Source organism: Oncorhynchus keta, chromosome 11 (assembly GCF_023373465.1).
Source record: "Oncorhynchus keta strain PuntledgeMale-10-30-2019 chromosome 11, Oket_V2, whole genome shotgun sequence".
Lineage (NCBI taxonomy): Eukaryota > Metazoa > Chordata > Actinopteri > Salmoniformes > Salmonidae > Oncorhynchus > Oncorhynchus keta.
In genome coordinates this window covers 464,077-482,103 of record NC_068431.1, presented here as the reverse complement: position 1 = coordinate 482,103, position 18,027 = coordinate 464,077, and the positions used below count along the sequence as shown (strand labels likewise).

General features: G+C 44.4%; 1 pseudogene; it reads left to right on the top strand.

The window, feature by feature from the left end:
• LOC118378693 (neurobeachin-like) overlaps positions 1-10,239 on the top strand; it is a 257,394-nt pseudogene extending 247,155 nt beyond the window's left edge.
• The last annotated feature ends 7,788 nt before the right edge of the window (positions 10,240-18,027 follow it).

The following is an 18,027-nucleotide window of genomic DNA, read 5'->3' as shown; positions in this document are numbered from 1 at the left end:
CAACACCAACCAATACATGTCCATCCAACCAACCATTACCAACCATTACCTGCCTATTCCAACCAACCAACACCTGCACAACCAATCAAAACTAACCAATCAATACCAACCCTTAAGTTTGCAGAATTCCATAAAATGTCCCTACAGTTCCTTTTATTTTTCAGAAATCCTGGTTGGATTATTCCTAGAATAAGCAGGAAAACCAGGATTTGTGGCCAACCAGAGATTGTTGGGAAAGTTATTTTAGAACCTACCAACCTTCCTTTCTTCTGGGTCTGAAGTCACCCTCTGTTCCTCAGTGTGTGTTCCTGCTTCTATCCTGTTCTCCCTCACTAATATACCTCTTCCCACCCCTCTTCCCATCCCACTTCTCATTCCTCTTTCCATCACTTTCTCCCATACCTCTACCCCATCTTTCTCTCATCCTCTCTCCTAAACTCCTTCTCATAATCCCTCTCACCTCCTCCCTCTCTCCCCCTCCCTCTCCTAAACCCTCTCTCCTATTCCCTCTCACCTCCTCCCTCTCTCCCCCTCCCTCTCCCCCTTCTCTCCTCCCTCTCTCCTAAACCCCTCCTATTCCCTCTCACCTCCTCCCTCTCTCCTAATCCCTCTCTCCTAATCTCTTTCTCCTCCTCCCTCTCTCTCTTCCTCCCCCTCCCTCTCCTTCTTCTCTCCTCCTCCCTCTCTCCTAAACCCTCTCTCCTAATCCCTCTCACCTCCTCCCTCTCTCCTATGCCCTCTCACCTCCTCCCTCTCTCCTAATCCCTTACTTCTCCTCCCCCTCTCTTCCTCCCTCTCTCCTCCTCCCTCTCCTCCTTCTCTCCTCCTCCCTCTCTCCTCATCCATCTCCCCTTCTTCCTCTCCCCTCCTCCCTCTCTCCTCCTCCCTCTTCCGTCGTTCCTCTCCCCTCCTCCCTCTCTCCTCCTCCCTCTCCCCTCCTTCCTCTTTCCTAATCACTCTCTCATCATCCCTCTCCTCATCCCTCTCTCCTAATCCCTCTCTCCTAATCTCTTTCTCCTCCTCCCTCTCCTTCTTCTCTCCTCCTCCCTCTCTCCTAAACCCTCTCTCCTAATCCCTCTCACCTCCTCCCTCTCTCCTATGCCCTCTCACCTCCTCCCTCTCTCCTAATCCCTTTCTCCTCCTCCCTCTCTCTTCCTCCCCCTCTCCTCCTTCTCTCCTCCTCCCTCTCTCCTCATCCATCTCCCCTTCTTCCTCTCCCCTCCTCCCTCTCTCCTCCTCCCTCTCCCATCGTTCCTCTCCCCTCCTCCCTCTCTCCTCCCTCTCTCCTAATCTCTCTCTTCCTCCCTCTCCTCCTTCTGTCCTCCTCCCTCTCTCCTCATCCATCTCCTCTCCTTCCTCTCCCCTCCTTCCTCTCACCTCCTTCCTCTCCCCTCCTTCCTCTCCCCTCCTTCCTCTCCCCTCCTTCCTCTCCCCTCCTTCCTCTCTCCTCCTCCCTCTCCCCTCCTTCCTCTCTCATCATCCCTCTCCTCATCTCTCTCTCCTTATCCCTCTCCTCATCTCTCTCTCCTTCTCCATCTCCCCTCCTCCCTCTCTCCTAATCCCTCTCTTCCTCCATATCATCCTCCCTCTCTCCTCATCCATCTCCCCTCCTTCCTCTCCCCTCTTCCCTCTCTCCTCCCTCTCTCCTCTTCCCTCGCTCCTCCTCCTCCCTCTCCCCTCTTCTCTCTCATCTCCTCTCCCTTCTCCCCTCCCTCCCTCTCCTCTCCCTTCTCCCCCCCCCCCCTCTCTCTCTCTCTCTCTCTCTCTCTCTCTCTCTCTCTCTCTCCCCTCCTCTCCTTCTCCCCCTCTCTCTCTCTCTCTCTCTCTCTCTCTTCTATCTCATCAGTGTTTTCTTCCTCAGAGTCCTCTGATGTTTAAGGACCAGATGCAGCAGGATGTGATCATGGTGCTGAAGTTCCCCTCCAACTCTCCTGTGACCCACGTAGCAGCCAACACCCTGCCCCACCTCTCTGTCCCTGCTGCTGTCACCGTCACCTGCAGCAGACTGTTCGCTGTCAACCGTTGGCACAACACCGTCGGTGAGTAGTGTGTGTGTGTGTGTGTGTGTGTGTGTGTGTGTGTGTGTGTGTGTGTGTGTGTGTGTGTGTGTGTGTGTGTGTGTGTGTGTGTGTGTGTGTGTGTGTGTGTGTGTGTGTGTGTGTGTGTGTGTGTGTGTGTGTGTGTGTGTGTGTGTGTGTGTGTGTGTGTGTGTGTGTGTGTGTGTGTGTGTGTGTGTGTGTGTGTGTGTACGTGTGTGTGTGTGTGTGTGCGTGTGTGTGTGTGTGCGTGCGTGTGTGTGCGTGTGCGCGTGTGTGTGAGAGAGAGATAGGTGTGACCATGCATTGTGTGTTCTCAGGTCTCCGTGGGGCTCCAGGTTACTCCCTAGAACAGGCTCATCACCTGCCCATTGAGATGGACCCTCTCATAGGTCAGAACACGTCATGTGATACCCTGGTGGTCAGACTTTTGGTAACACTTTTTGCCCAAATTAGAGGCCATAGGTTGTTAGGCATCAGATCATACACCATTATAGTTTCTATTAGCATTGTTATTTTGTGTGTGTGCGTGCGCCTGTGTGTGTGTAGCCAACAACTCAGGTGTGAGTAAGCGTCAGATCACAGACCTGGTGGACCAGAGCATCCAGATCAACACACACTGCTTCGTGGTTACCGCCGACAACCGCTACATCCTGGTCTGTGGCTTCTGGGACAAGAGCTTCAGAGTCTACTCTACCGAGACAGGTACCTCTGACAGTACTACTATACTACTACTATAAGACTATATACTATACTATATACTATACTATATACTATACTATATACTATCTAAACTGGGACAAGAGCTTCAGAGTCTACTCTACCGAGACAGGTAGCTGTGACAGTACTACTATACTACTACTATATGACTATACTATATACTAAACTATATACTATACTATATACTATACTATATACTATCTATACTGGGACAAGAGCTTCAAAGTCTACTCTACCGAGACAGGTACCTGTCACAGTACTACTATACTACTACTATACGACTATACTATATACTAAACTATATACTATACTATATACTATATACTATCTATACTGGGACAAGAGCTTCAGAGTCTACTCTATCGAGACAGGTACCTGCCACAGTACTACTATAGTATTACTATACCATACTACTATACTATATACTATACTACTATACTATCTATACTGGGACAAGAGCTTCAGAGTCTACTCTACCGAGACAGGTTCCTGCCACAGTACTACTATAGTAGTACTATACCATACTACAATACTGTATACTATACTATATACTATACTACTATACTATACTATATACTATCTATACTGGGACAAGAGCTTCAGAGTCTACCCCACTGGGACAGGTACCTGTCACAGTACTGCTATAGTATTACTATACTACTATACTATATACTATCTATACTGGGACAAGAGCTTCAGAGTCTACCCCACTGGGACAGGTACCTGCCACAGTACTACTACTATACTATATACTATATACTATCTATACTGGGACAACAGCTTCAGAGTCTACCCCACTGGGACAGGTACCTGCCACAGTACTACTACTATACTATACTATATACTATCTATACTGGGACAACAGCTTCAGAGTCTACCCCACTGGGACAGATACCTGCCACAGTACTACTACTATACTATATACTATACTATATACTATCTATACTGGGACAACAGCTTCAGAGTCTACCCACTGGGACAGGTACCTGCCACAGTACTACTACTATACTATATACTATACTATATACTATCTATACTGGGACAACAGCTTCAGAGTCTACTCTACATTTACATTACCGAGACAGGTACCTGCCACAGTACTACTACTATACTATATACTATACTATATACTATCTATACTGGGACAACAGCTTCAGAGTCTACCCCACTGGGACAGGTACCTGCCACAGTACTACTACTATACTATATACTATACTATATACTATACTATATACTATCTATACTGTCTACTCTACCGAGACAGGTATTATTAAACAGCACTACTACTTCACTATTCATTTCTTTCAACAACCCTGAGGTGATGCAGACGAGATATAATACTACTACTTTACTACTACAATACCTCTACATTATTCCTCAAAGCGTCTACATTATTCCTCAATAGGTCTTCATTATTCCTCGATCTGTCTACATTATTCCTCGATCTGTCTACATTATTCCTCAATAGGTCTACATTATTCCTCGATGCATCTACATTATTCCTCAATAGGTCTTCATTATTCCTCGATCTGTCTACATTATTCCTCAATAGGTCTACATTATTCCTCAATCTGTCTACATTATTCCTCAATAGGTCTTCATTATTCCTCGATCTGTCTACATTATTCCTCGATCTGTCTACATTATTCCTCAATAGGTCTACATTATTCCTCGATGCATCTACATTATTCCTCAATAGGTCTTCATTATTCCTCGATCTGTCTACATTATTCCTCAATAGGTCTACATTATTCCTCGATCTGTCTACATTATTCCTCAATAGGTCTACATTATTCCTCGATCTGTCTACATTATTCCTCAATAGGTCTACATTATTCCTCAATCTGTCTACATTATTCCTCAATAGGTCTACATTATTCCTCGATCTGTCTACATTATTCCTCAATAGGTCTACATTATTCCTCGATCTGTCTACATTATTCCTCAATAGGTCTACATTATTCCTCAATAGGTCTACATTATTCCTCAATAGGTCTACATTATTCCTCAATGCGACTACATTATTCCTCGATCTGGCTACATTATTCCTCAATAGGTCTACATTATTCCTCGATCTGGCTACATTATTCCTCAATAGGTCTACATTATTCCTCGATCTGGCTACATTATTCCTCAATAGGTCTACATTATTCCTCAATGCCACTACATTATTCCTGGATCTGTCTACATTATTCCTCAATACGTCCACATCTCTACCTCCTCACTGTAGGTAAGTTGACCCAGATAGTGTTTGGCCACTGGGACGTGGTGACGTGCCTGGCCCGGTCAGAGAGCTACATCGGAGGAGACTGCTACATCGTGTCGGGGTCCAGAGACGCTACCCTGCTGCTGTGGTACTGGAGCGGACGCCATCACATCATTGGAGACAACCCCAACAACAGTAAGTCCGTGTGTGGAGGGGTGTGTGTGTTTGTGGAGTACATAGCAATATGCTTCTAAGAGGTGAAAGGGAAACCAGCTACATTTCCTGTCCTTTTTACAATATTATCAGCACATTAATCTCTTGCCTTGAACAATGATCCCCAACGGTCCCCACCGACTCCCAACGGTCCCCAACGGTCCCCAACGGGACTCCCAACGGTCCCCACCGACTCCCAACGGTCCCCACGGTCCCCGACTCCCAACGGTCCCCACCGACTCCCAACGGTCCCCAACGGTCCCCACCGACTCCCAACGGTCCCCACCGGACTCCACCGACTCCCAACGGTCCCCACGTTCCCCACCGACTCCAATGATCACCAATGATCCCCAGTCCCCAACGGATCCCCAATGATCCCCAACTCCCAACGGACCCCACCGACTCCCAACGGTCCCCACCGACTCCCAACGGTCCCCACCGACTTCCAACGGTCCCCACCGACTCCCAACGGTCCCCAACGGACCCCAACGGACCCCACCGACTCCCAATGGTCCCCACCGACTCCCAACGGTCCCCAACCGACTCCCAACGGTCCCCAACGGTCCCCAACGGACCCCACCGACTCCCAACGGTCCCCACCGACTCCCAACGGTCCCCAACGGTCCCCACTGACTCCCAACGGTCCCCAGCGGTCCCCACCGACACCCAACGGTCCCCAACGGACCCCACCGACTCCCAACGGTCCCCGACTCCCAGGTCCCCACCGACTCCCAACGTTCCCCACCGACTCCCAACGGTCCCCAACGGATCATTTTGATCTCCATGAGCAGATACTTTCCCCATTTTTAATCTGCTCTTCGTATGTCACATTTTATTTAAAGTGTATTTAGTTTCAAGACACTTTAACAGAGAACAATTTAATGAATAAATGCGTTTCCTAGGTGACTACCCTGCTCCGAGAGCCGTGCTGACGGGTCATGACCATGAGGTGGTGTGTGTCTCTGTCTGTGCTGAGCTGGGACTGGTCATTAGCGGGGCCAAAGGTCAGTGTGTGTGTGTGTGTGTGTGTGTGTGTGTGTGTGTGTGTGTGTGTGTGTGTGTGTGTGTGTGTGTGTGTGTGTGTGTGTGTGTGTGTGTGTGTGTGTGTGTGTGTGTGTGTTTCTAAATCTCCATCCCTTCTTCCCCCCCCCCCCTTCCTCCAGAGGGTCCATGTCTGGTCCATACCATAACAGGGGATCTGCTGCGGGCCCTGGAGGGCCCAGAGTTGTGCCTGAGGCCCCGCCTCATCTCTGTGTCCAGCGAGGGCCACTGTGTCATCTGTTATGAGAGAGGACGCTTCTGTAACTTCAGCATCAACGGGAAACTGCTGGCTCAGATGGAGGTCAACGACTCAACACGGGTACGACCACGGATACAGTATATATATATCAAATCAAGGCAAATTGTACGGGTCACATACACATGGTTAGCAGACGTTATTGTGAGTGTAGTGAAATGCTTCTAGATCCGACAGTGCAGCAGTATCTAACAGGTAATATCTAACAATTCCACAACAGAACCAAATACACACAATCTAGTAAAGGAATGATAAGGATAAGATATATATATATATATATATATATATATATATATATATATATATATATATATATATATATATGGATGAGTCGTGACAGAGAGGCTAAGATGCAATAGATAGTGAAGGACACAGTATACAGTATATACATATGAGATGAGTAATGAGAGATATGGAAACATTCTTGAAGTGGCATAATTAAAGAGACCAGTGTTCCATTTATTAAAGTGGCCATTGATATCAAGTCTGTAGGTAGGCAGCAGCCTCTCTGTGCTAGTGGTGGCTGTTTAACAATCTGATGGCCTTGAGATTGAAAAACAGCTTCTATCTCTCGGTCCCAGCTTTGATGCACCTGTACCTTCTGAATGGTGAACAGTGGCTCAGGTGGTTGTTGTACTTGATTATCTTTTTGTTCTTCCTGTGACATCGGGTGCTGTAGGTGTCAGGTAGTTTGCCCCCGGTGGATACATTGCGCAGACCGCATCACCCTCTGGAGAGCCCTGCGGTTGTGGGCGGAGCAGTTGCCGTACCAGGCGGTGATATAGCCCGACAGGATGCTCTCAATTGAGCACCTGTAAAAGTTAGTGAGGGTTTTCGGTGACAATCCACATTTTTTTCAGCCTCCTGAAGTTGAAGAGGTGCTGTTGCGCCTTCTTCACCACACTGTCTTTGTGGGTGGACCATTTCAGTTTGTCCGTGATGTGTACGCAGAGGAACATAAAACTTACTACCCGCTGATGAACTTAAAACGTTCGACTTTCTCCACTGCTTTCCCATTGATGTGGATAGGGGGTGTTCCCTCTGCTGTTTCCTGAAGTCCACGATCATCTCTTTTGTTTTGCTGACATTGAGTGAGAGGTTGTTTTCCTGAAACCACACCACACCGAGGGCCCTCACCTCCTCCCTGTAGGCCATCTCATCGTTTTTGGTAATCAAGCCTACCACTGTAGTTTTGTCTGCAAACTTGATGATTGAGTTGGAGCGTGCATGGCCACGCAGTCGTGGGTGAACAGGGAGTACAGGAGAGGGCTGAGCACGCACCCTTGTGGGGCCCTGTGTTGAGGATCAGCGGGGTGAAGGTGTTGTTTCCTACCTTCACCACTTGGAGGCGGCCCGTCAGGAAGTCCAGTACCCAGTTGCACAGAGCAGGGGTCGAGACCCAGGGTCTCAAGCTTAATGATGAGTTTGGAGGGTACTATGGTGTTAAATGCTGAGCTGTAGTCGATGAACAGCATTCTTACATAGGTATTCCTCTTGTCCAGATGGGTTAGGGCAGTGTGATGTCGATTGCATCATCTGAGGACCTATTGGGGCGGTAAGCAAATTGGAGTGGGTCGAGGTTGTAAGTTAGAGGGTATATGATCCTTAACTAGCCTAAGACAGTTGTGAAGAGGGCACGAGGGAGACTGAAAAGATTTTGCATGGGTCCCCAGATCCTCAAAAGGTTCTACAGCTGCACCATCAAGAGCATCTTGACTGGCTGCATCACCGCCTGGTATGGCAACTGTTTGCCATCTGACCGTAAGGCACTACAGAGGGTAGTGCGAACGGTCCAGTACATTACTGGGGCCAAGCTTCCTGCCATCCAGGACCTATATAATAGGCGGTGTCAGAGGAAAGCCCATGAAATTGTCAGAGACTCCAGTCACCCAGGTTATAGACTGTTTTCTCTGCTACTGCACGGCAAGCGGTACCGGAGCGCCAAGTATAGGACCAGCGAGCAGGCCTTTCTAATCGACCTGGCCCGGGTATCCTGGAAGGATATTGACCTCATCCCGTCAGTAGAAGATGTCTTGGTTGCTCTTTAAAAGTGATTTCCTCACCATCTTAAATAAGCAAAAAATGCAGAACTAAGAACAGACCCTTGGTTCCCTCCAGACCTGTCTGCCCTTGACCAGCACAAAAACATCCTGTGGCGTTTTGCATTAGCATCGAATAGTCATCGCGATATGCAACTTTTCAGGGAAGTCGGGAACCAATACACACAGTCAGTTAGGAAAACAAAGGCTAGCTTTTTTCAAGCAGAAATTTGCATCCTATAGCACTAACTCCAAAAAAGTTCTGGGACACTGTAAAGTCCATGGAGAATAAGAGCACCTCGTCCCAGCTGCCCACTGCACTGAAGATAGGAAACACTGTCACCACGATAAATCCACAATAATTGAGAATTTCAATAAGCATTTTTCTACGGCTGGCCATGCTTTCCACCTGGCTACCCCAACCCTTTCCAACAGCTCTGCACCCCCTGCAGCTACTTGCCAAAGTCCCCCACTTCTCCTTCACCCAAATCCAGACAGCTGATGTTCTTAAAGAGCTTCAAAACCAGGACCCTACAAATTGGTTGGACAATCTGGACCCTCTCTTTCTAACATTATCCGCAGAAATTGTTGCAACCCCTATTACTAGCCTGTTCAACCTCTCTTTCGTATCGTCTGAGATCAACAAAGTTTGAAATGCTGCCGCGGTTATCCCCCTCTTCAAAGGGGTGACACTCTAGACCCAAACTGTTACAGACCTATATCTATCCTGCCCTCCCTCCCTCCCTCCCTCCCTCCCTCCCTCCCTCCCTCCCTCCCTCCCTCCCTCCCTCCCTCCCTCCTTCCTCTCTCCCTCCCTCTCCTCCTCTCCCTCCCTCCCTCTCCCTCCCTCCCTCTCTCCCTCCCTCCCTCCCTCCCTCCCTCCCTCTCCCTCCCTCCCTCCCTCCCTCCCTCCCTCCCTCCCTCCCTCCCTCCCTCCCTCCCTCCCTCCCTCTCTCCCTTCCTCTCTCCCTACCTCCCTTCCTCCCTCCTTCCCCTCCCTCCCTCCCTCCCTCCCCCCTCCCTTCCTCTCTCCCTCCCTCCCGCCAGGCGATCCTGTTGAGTAGTGACGGTCAGAACCTGGTGACAGGAGGAGACAACGGGGTGGTGGAGGTGTGGCAGGCCTGTGACTTCAAACAGCTCTACATCTACCCAGGCTGTGACGCTGGCATCCGTGCCATGGACCTGTCTCACGACCAGAGGTGGGTAGGATGGGAGGGAGGGGAGGGGAGGTTGTCAGTCTTTTTCATGTTTCTGTTTTCACGCATTCAGAACCAGACTGACCAGAACCAGACTGACCAGAACCAGACTGACCGGGTCATGCTGGTCTGATGTGGTTTCTTTCTTATGTATATTTATGTGGTCCTCTGTTGCTCAGTTGGTTTGCAGCGCCAGGATAGTGGATTAGATTCCCAGGACGTAAAATGTACGCACGCATGACCGGAAGTCACTTTTGGATTAAAAGCATCTGCAAACTTTATTATGGTTTGACGTGGTCTCTGTCTGCTAACTATATTATGGTTTGACGTGGTCTCTGTCTGCTAACTATATTATGGTTTTACGTGGTCTCTGTCTGTCTGCAGGACTCTGATCACTGGCATGGCGTCTGGCAGCATCGTAGCTTTCAACATCGACTTCAACCGCTGGCACTACGAACACCAGAACAGGTACTGAGGAGGACAAACACGAGACGAGGAGAGAGAGGAAGACGAGCACCAGACAAGGGAGAGAGGAAGACGAACACCAGACAAGGAGAGAGAGGAAGACGAGCACTAGACGAGGAGAGAGCGGAAGACGAGCACCAGACGAGAGAGAGAGGAAGACGAGCACCAGACGAGGAGAGAGAGGAAGATGAGCACCAGACGAGGAGAGAGAGGAAGACTAGCACCAGACGAGGAGAGAGAGGAAGATGAGCACGAGACGAGGAGAGAGGAGGACAAGCACGAGACGAGGAGAGAGGAGGACAAGCACAAGACGAGGAGAGAGAGGAAGACGAGAAGAGAGAGGTCAAGCTGTAAACAACAGCTACAAAAATGAAGAATAAGAGGTTGAAAAGCCACCTAAACTCTACTTCCTGTGATGAGTTTCACTTGAGAAGGAAGAGCGAGATAGAGTGAGCATCACAGCTACTGTAGGACATCTTGTCTGCCATTTCAACCCTGACAGCCACATGACACCTCTGATGGGATCCTTATATTAATGAACTAAGATATAAAGTAAGGAGAAGATCAACATCTACTGCTAGACTTTGTCTGAGTGTTGAACAGACCCATATAGGACTTTTAATGTTTGAGAATATCCACTGTTAATGGACAGAACGCGTATCGCTTCACAGGACAAAGTAACATTACTAAAAAAAAAAAGGGTTTTGTTGCTTTTTGGGTTTAGTTATTTTGTTATGTTTTTTTTCTTTATTTCTCTTTTGTTTCTAGTTTCAATTTTTAAAGGAGATGTGGTCCAGACTAACACAGAAAGTTCAAACTGGTCGAAAGTGTATTGAACTGGTTTAAAACTGTATTGAACTGGTTTAAAACTGTATTGAACTGGTTTAAAACTGTATTGAACTGGTTTAAAACTGAATTGAACTGGTTTAAAACTGAATTGAACTGGTTTAAAAGTGTATTGAACTGGTTTAAAGTGTATTGAACTGGTTTAAAACTGTATTGAACTGGTTTAAAACTGTATTGAACTGGTTTAAAACTGTATTGAACTGGTTTAAAACTGTATTGAACTGGTTTAAACTGTATTGAACTGGTTTAAAACTGTATTGAACTGGTTTAAAACTGTATTGAACTGGTTTAAAACTGTATTGAACTGGTTTAAAACTGTATTGAACTGGTTTAAAACTGAATTGAACTGGTTTAAAACTGAATTGAACTGGTTTAAAACTGTATTGAACTGGTTTAAAACTGTATTGAACTGGTTTAAAACTGTATTGAACTGGTTTAAAACTGTATTGAACTGGTTTAAAAGTGTATTGAACTGGTTTAAAACTGTATTGAACTGGTTTAAAAGTGTATTGAACTGGTTTAAAACTGTATTGAACTGGTTTAAAAGTGTATTGAACTGGTTTAAAACGGTATTGAACTGGTTTAAAACTGTATTGAACTGGTTTAAAACTGTATTGAACTGGTTTAAAACAGAATTGAACTGGTTTAAAACTGTATTGAACTGGTTTAAAACTGTATTGAACTGGTTTAAAACTGTATTGAACTGGTTTAAAACTGTATTAAACTGGTTTAAACTGTATTGAACTGGTTTAAAACTGTATTGAACTGGTTTAATACTGTATTGAACTGGTTTAAAACTGTATTGAACTGGTTTAAAACTGAATTGAACTGGTTTAAAACTGAATTAAATGGTTTAAAACTGAATTAAATGGTTTGGCCCTGGAATGCACTGGTCTGAAGCAGTACTTCCCATTAATGAAAACAGATGCTGTTGGCTTAAACTCATATCGAGTAAATTATATATTTTGGGGGGGTTTCATATTATTTTGTTTTGATTTAATTTCTTACGTTTGATTTATTTTATTTCAGTTCATTTATTTTTGTTGTATATATATATTTTTTAATTACCCCCAGGAGGGTGAATATGATTTCTGTAAATACTGTTTTGTTTCCTAGTCTCTGTGTCAATGATTGACAAGCAGGAATAGATCACAGTCCTCACTCCTATCACCACACAGACCATCACTTTTCACTAATTATTGACTTCCTGTGTAATAATAGCCAATGATGATGATGAAGAAATGTTTCGCTAACGCCATCAAACGATGACATCTCACAGAGAGGGAGTTGGATAGACTTCAGGCCTCACAGAGAGGGAGTTGGATAGACTTCAGGCCTCACAGAGAGGGAGTTGGATAGACTTCAGGCCTCACAGAGAGGGAGTTGGATAGACTTCAGGCCTCACAGAGAGGGAGTTGGATAGACTTCAGGCCTCACAGAGAGGGAGTTGGATAGACTTCAGGCCTCACAGAGAGGGAGTTGGATAGACTTCAGGCCTCACAGCGAGGGAGTTTGATAACGTAGAAAGGAAACCTAACCCTAACCCTAAACCTTCACACTCATTCACATTTGTCAGATTATTTAAAGAAAGGAAGACAAAAAATAATTGAATCAGTGTCAAACGTTTTGTTCTTGTATTCACACTTTGCATCAAATCACATATTATTTATTAGCCTGGTGATTATTTCCTGTCACATGACCCTTAAGTTAATTAAGTTAAGTTAATTAAGACCAGAGAGAGGGAGGGAGGGGGAGGAGAGACAGGAAGTACAAAGGTAAAACATGAGATGTACTGTTAGTGTGTTAAACTCAATCAAATACACTCACACCCAAAAACAGGTTCAATTTATGGATCTATGAAATCCCCCTCCCCACCCCCAAAAAAATGTATTCATGTTTTATTGCAAAGATGTAAAATATGACCACGTGTGAGTTGAAAGTTGGAAGAAAATACAAATAAAATATGCAAAGAATTTGTTGATCTGCCTTTTCATTTGTAACGATTTGAATGATTGTCATCATGTGATCATCTAAATGATGTTAACAAAATAAAACATTTCAGTTTGGTGCCATTTTGTTCTGTAAATATGGGTCATATGGTAAGCAAATGACAGGGCAGTAAAGCCATTATCCTCATGACCTCATTGAAATGACAGGGCAGTAAAGCCATTATCCTCATTACCTCATTGGAATGACAGGGCAGTAAAGCCCATTATCCTCATTACCTCATTGAAATGACAGGGCAGTAAAGCCCATTAGCCTCATTACCTCGTTGAAATGACAGGGCAGTAAAGCCATTATCCTCATTACCTCATTGAAATGACAGGGCAGTAAAGCCCTTTAGCTCATTACCTCATCGAAATGACAGGGCAGTAAAGCCCTTTAGCTCATTACCTCATCGAAATGATAGGGCAGTAAAGCCATGATTATTACCTCATTGAAATGACAGGGCCGTAAAGCCATTCATCTCATTACCTCATCGAAATGACATGGCAGTAAAGCCATGATCCTAATTGCCTTTATCTGTTAATCTTTGGTAAGGATTTTTTTATTGTGGATTTTCCAAAGAGTTCTGTTCTGTCTATCCAACCCTCTCTGTGAGGCCTGTTATCGGTGATTCATTAACGACGGCAGAAATGAAAATAGTTTGTCACATATAGCGAAATGCCTGTCGATGGATTTACGGCGACCGGAGGCGAGTGGGTGTGGAAAGGAGTATGGAAAGCGAATCGGCTAATTGGGCGATACTGTTGCCACTTTGACCGTTTTTGCGTTGCTGATTGGGCTGTATGAAAAGTCACTAAACCGGTGACCAGCGATCCTTCCAGATGTTATATGCCATTTAGCAGACACTTTTATCCAAAGCGACTTACAGTCATGTGTGCATACATTCTACGTATGGGTGGTCCCGGGAATCGAACCCACTACCCTGGCGTTACAAGCGCCATGCTCTACCAACTGAGCTACAGAAGGACCAGATGTGTTCAGATTTTTTGTGCCGCCCCCCGTCAAAGTTGGCCATCTCCGCTCTAACCTAACCTACTGCTGAGCTATCAACTGGAATATGTGTTGGGTTTGTTTTCTGTTTTTGAACAACTAATTGATGGATATCGGTTCAATTCCTTGAATTCCATTTTCTTTCTCTTTTTCCTTCTTCTGTGAACTCACTGGGCACGTCAGACTGTTTCTGTGTGATGTAGTAGGAACTTGTAGTTTCCTACAGGCCAATAATCTACATAGTTAATTACCACGTTTTATTCACTAAACTACAATGACCATAATCCATTGCGTATCTACTTTGCCCAGTCTGCATTTCTTTTTAGGCCTGCTACTGAAGAGACAAGAATGCGCGTGAGTGGATATAGAGAGCAGCTGTTGCTTGGTGATTAATCTCTACCTGGAAAATACGTGATCAAAGTGATTGATAGTTGGCATTCATTCAGCAGTCATTAAAAGTATGCCTTATTTACTTTGAAGAACTACAAAATGTAGTTTTTGTCAGACAGCATAAGCAGCAGCTATATAGAGATGAGATGATGACTTGGAATCAATAAATAAATAAATAAATAATAAAAGTCATCAAATAATATGCTAAATGGCATATATTATTATTTATTATTACAAATGATATACGCAACTGAAATATGATGACGTAAAATCATGTAAATAATTATTGGTTAATCAGCAGTCATCGGCAGTCACTACCGTCATGGGACTTTTACAGATGTTATTCTGTGTTGTTACAATATTCAACTCAAATAATCAAAACCGAAAGCCGAGATAAACAAATAATTAACCCGAAACCCGACTCAAAGCACTACTAATTGCTCGGCACTACCTATAGCAGAGCGCTTTCCCACACCCAGGTCATTACCACATGGGCCATTCTATCCAAAATGATTGGGATGGTCCGACCCCATTGAATTGTACATTTAAAATGGTTAGCGTTAGGTAAGGGTTAAGGTAGGGAGGTGCCAAGGATCCCGGACAGCAACTGACTCTATCCACACGCTCATTGTTGTTACTGAATTCAACCCAAATAATCACAACCTTGAATCGAAAACAATGTTTTTTTTGTGTATTTATTATAATGAACCGAAACCCAACCCTGTCCACACGCCCAGTACTTAACTTTTCAACACACCCTCTTGACCATAGTCCGGTCTCGGTATCGAGCTGCAGCTCCCTACTTCTCAACGCGAACGTGAGTAGATTACCTTCAAAACAACGGTCGGACATCTAGGGAGCAGTCTCCAGTTTGTATTATATATACCTCGGTGGTTTGGACGGAACAAATATCGACCAGATCGGACGACGATAATACCAACAACGTGTTAAAGGTACAATATGTATTTTCTAGTTGTAATAATGTTAATAGTTCGCCTAATTTCAGTTTATGTGACAAAACGAGCACTCTTGAGTCTCTAGAGAATCATTGTACAATCTAAACCGCGGTGAAATCTATTTTAAATAACCACATATATTGTGGTTTCAGATGTTTGAAGCTGGTGTACAAAACCGAAAGTAAAAGACGCAAAGACGCATTGAAATCGCAGATGACCGCTTCTCAGACTTGCTTTCAATGAGAAGATCTATAACGGATATTATTTTTATTTTTTTTAATGAAAGGTGTAACCAAGGCTTCTGAGAACACAGAGAAACATGGCTACAGTCTTCATCTGTTCCGTCTGTACCGAAGTCTTCGTTGGACATATATCGCTGAGCTGCCAGCACACCTTCTGTAGACAATGCCTCCAGAAGAGTATGGACTCCGGTTGCGTTATCTGTCCGGTGTGCGGGGATCCAATCACGTCGGAGAACATCAGAGTCAACAGAATACTAAGGGACATGGCAGACGAAGTGAGACAGAGAAGAGTTGATCTCAGAGTGTTGAAGAGGAATGAGGACGTCGACGTGAATAACTGGTTAACCTACAAGAAGAAGGAGAATGTGAAAACGTCAAAGTCCTTTGTGAAGGAAGGCCTGGCTGCTAGAAAGACAGAGACGAAGTTAAAGTCGTCTCTGACCACTGGTCCCTGGGAGGGTATACTTTTTGGCATTATGGCCTTTTATTGCTTTATTTCTGTTCTTACGTATGTTGTCCTTCCTTGTGTGGAATATGTGTCTGTAACAGTGTCAGGAAATGTCGCCAAGGTGTTGGGATCCCCTTTGGTGTTCATATCTATGTATGTTGTCTTCCGTGTTGTTGCTCATTTGGTCGATTTTTTTATTATTATTTTTTTTTTTTTGAAAAAGATTGACTTAAAAAAATCTGTTTTATATAGTAATAACTGATTGATTTTATTCAGTGTTGGAGAGTCATAGGATTTAGCGAACTTCTTTTCCCAGCAGTTTGGTGGTAGTTGAACAACCTTTTTTTTTTAAATGAATTGACTTACATCTGCAGGTTTATGCCCAGTTTATTGATGCTATGATAAGTGCAGTAGATTTTAGTTGTACAATGAATGTTGTGAAAATATTTAAACTGCTAACTGATTATATGGAAGGGAAAAGGGCGATGAGTGTATTTTGATGTAAAACTTTTTCCTGTAAATTTACCAGCATTATAATGGCACCAGAGTTGCCAGATTAATACTGTAATTTTGCTTTACAGCAGAGATGCTGTAATATATTTTACAGTACCTCTTTTCCATACTATAAAACACATTACAGAATACAGCATCCCTGCTTTAAATTTACAGCCGTAAGGTTTTACAGTAGTAGTATTCAATGTCGGGGTTCGTGACCCAACAACTGCAGTGGGGTTGCCAACAATATTATTTGAAATGTTATATTATTATTTACTGTTATTATTTTTTATGAACAAAACATAATATATTAAACAATATAGAAACATTTTTTATAAAAATGGGTTCCCTGCTGAAAAGGTTTAAATACCACTGTTTTACAGCAAGGAAAATACTACTGTAAAAATATATTACAGCATATCTGCTGTAAAGCAAAATTACAGTATTTAAGCTGGAAACTCTAGTGCCATTACAATGCTGAATATTTACAGTGAAATTCTACCTGAAATCTAAATAAAGAAATATATACATAAAATATATATATGTACATAAAATACACGTATTCAAATAGCTGACAACATTAACTACAAATGAACAACATAATTGACAATAGAAGTAACAACAGTTATCACATATGTGAGGGGGGTGAGATCAAATTGGGATTGGGTACAATCCTAGATCTATGATCAGGGGCAACTCTATTTAGGGTAAGGGGTTCAGAGGCGGTGAAACGGGACAGTTTGGTCAGGAGAGCATCCAGGACAGAGAGAAGTCAGCATCATGTGTTCCTCATGGGGCTCCGTAAACAAACCTCCTCGGGTTCTGATTGGTCAGCTCTTCTCAACCCTAGGACAAGCATAGAAAAAGAAAGACTAGAATAAGCACCAGGGCTGTTACTCTGTGGGTTAATAGACAGACAGACAGCACCAGGGGCTGTTACTCTGTGGGTAAATAGACAGACAGCACCAGGGGCTGTTACTCTGTGGGTAAATAGAGAGACAGCAACAGGGGCTGTTACTCTGTGGGTAAATAGAGAGACAGCAACAGGGGCTGTTACTCTGTGGGTAAATAGAGAGACAGCAACAGGGGCTGTTACTCTGTGGGTAAATAGAGAGACAGCAACAGGGGCTGTTACTCTGTGGGTAAATAGAGAGACAGCAACAGGGGCTGTTACTCTGTGGGTAAATAGAGAGACAGCAACAGGGGCTGTTACTCTGTGGGTAAATAGAGAGACAGCACCAGGGGCTGTTACTCTGTGGGTAAATAGAGAGACAGCAACAGGGGCTGTTACTCTGTGGGTAAATAGACAGAGGACAAGGAACATATCAAGCTGGTGTTGTGTGTGTGTATGTACTTAACTACAAATCTACAGTAGGCATTAAGCTATTACTGTAAATAAATTATACAGAATAACGTGAGGATTTCCTCCAGGAGGCTTCCAATTACAGTAAATAACAGTATTTTTCAGCATTTTACCCATA